Source organism: Coptis chinensis, chromosome 9 (assembly GCF_015680905.1).
Source record: "Coptis chinensis isolate HL-2020 chromosome 9, ASM1568090v1, whole genome shotgun sequence".
Lineage (NCBI taxonomy): Eukaryota > Viridiplantae > Streptophyta > Magnoliopsida > Ranunculales > Ranunculaceae > Coptis > Coptis chinensis.
The window spans coordinates 19,408,173-19,409,825 of NC_141464.1; the positions used below are offsets into that span (position 1 = coordinate 19,408,173).

Below are 1,653 nucleotides of genomic sequence, written 5' to 3' on the forward strand. Positions count from 1 at the left end.
ATAAGGTTAATCTAGGGAGAAGGGAGATCATGAGACAATTTTTATTCCGATTTCGTGAACAAAGTGGACTACATGAATGTCGACTATGTTTGATACAAACATATTTTTGGAGGTTCAAACCAGTGTGGTGTTCTAATGTGTGTATGCACGTGTTGTCAGATATCATGAACATTTTATAAAGCTGGAGTGTAATCTTTGAGTCGCTTTTATGTTGGTACAATTGAAATGACGTAAAATAACATCTCATACCTCTAAATCTGCAAATGCTATCTCGTGCTCTACCATCCAAAATTCAAGGCGAGATGCCTTGATGTGTGAGAATGTTCAAATCGAAAAAAGTTGGTCCAAATGTATAAACATTGCTAAGAGCACAAGCAAATGTCTCAACCCGAGCTCGCCCGACATTAAAAATGCTTTTGCCAGCCAAAAAAATCACGAAAGTATAATCAATCTTCCCATCCTTCTGGGAGGCCGGGTTTGAGTTTAAATCTTTCTTCTAGATGTGTCGATCATCCTTGGCCTTCTTTAACTCACCACCAAATCAGCTTATATCTTCCTTTTGGCTTTAGCAGATTTGACCCTCTCCTTTCTCCTCGAGACAAGTTTTTTTAAACTTCTATATCGCCAGGATGGAGGCGGTTTTTCATTTCAGCTCCTTGTCCACCTTATCCGTGATCACTAAATAATGATGTAACTTGAAACATCTCCCGCACCCTCACAATCACTAGTAGTAATAATCGGAGTGTGCACATATAAGTTGTGCATCTGAAAAATGTGTGAGTTGCATAAGCTAGTGCATTCCCCGATTGAGCAAGCAACCGCAGAAATATGAACCCCAAAACACAAGATAAATAAATAATATAAATCATACAGTATAGTATATAAAAAAAAATTACGGTGTTAGTCCTTGGCCTCATATGAACAAAATCTCTAAGCCGCTTTCAAGAGTGAGTTTGGTTTTGGGAATCGGGTAAGTAGCCCAATCGACGGACCAACATGAAAAGCTTGTCGACTTTTAATTCAACTTTCTGTTTAGTACCTTGAGGAGTTTTCGCCAAAACACCCTCAACATAAACGCAAGTGCCAATCTCCAGAGTGGATAGACAAGCAATGTAAGAATTAACAATAACTTGAAGACTAGTCCGACAGGACCGGCCATTCACTTCAAGAAACGCATAAAAACTTCCTTTTATTTTTGATAGCCAAGATTCATAAAATGATTGATTACACAAGTGTAAGTCATCAAACATGTGACAAGTATCAACCCTAGCTGAAAGTTTTAAGTAATTAGACATAGAACGGATACACATTTAACTAGCTATCCCCACCATCCAAGATGCATTTTTCATAACAGCTTAAATGCGATTCCGAACCACTAACATTAATGCCTCACGAAAATGGTAAGTTGCATAACATGACAACTAATCCTTCCAATATATAACATAAGGAACTCCCCGCCAAGAAAAAACATCCGAATCAGAATTAACTTTATCAAAGAATCAATAGAGAAGCCATTTATAAGTACTTTTTATCCACTCTCCTCCGACCAACAATTTTTCGCTTAATGTCCTTTTACGGAACAAAGAAGTATGATAGAGGAATTGAACAGATTAAGACTTGAGAATCACCTTAGAATGAATTGTTTTCGCCAAG

The 1,653-nt window shown here is 37.6% G+C and overlaps 1 pseudogene; it reads right to left on the minus strand.

The window, feature by feature from the left end:
• Positions 1-243: 243 nt before the first annotated feature.
• Positions 244-1,310, minus strand: LOC147475126 (asparagine--tRNA ligase, cytoplasmic 3 pseudogene; annotated as a pseudogene).
• Positions 1,311-1,653: the final 343 nt, after the last annotated feature.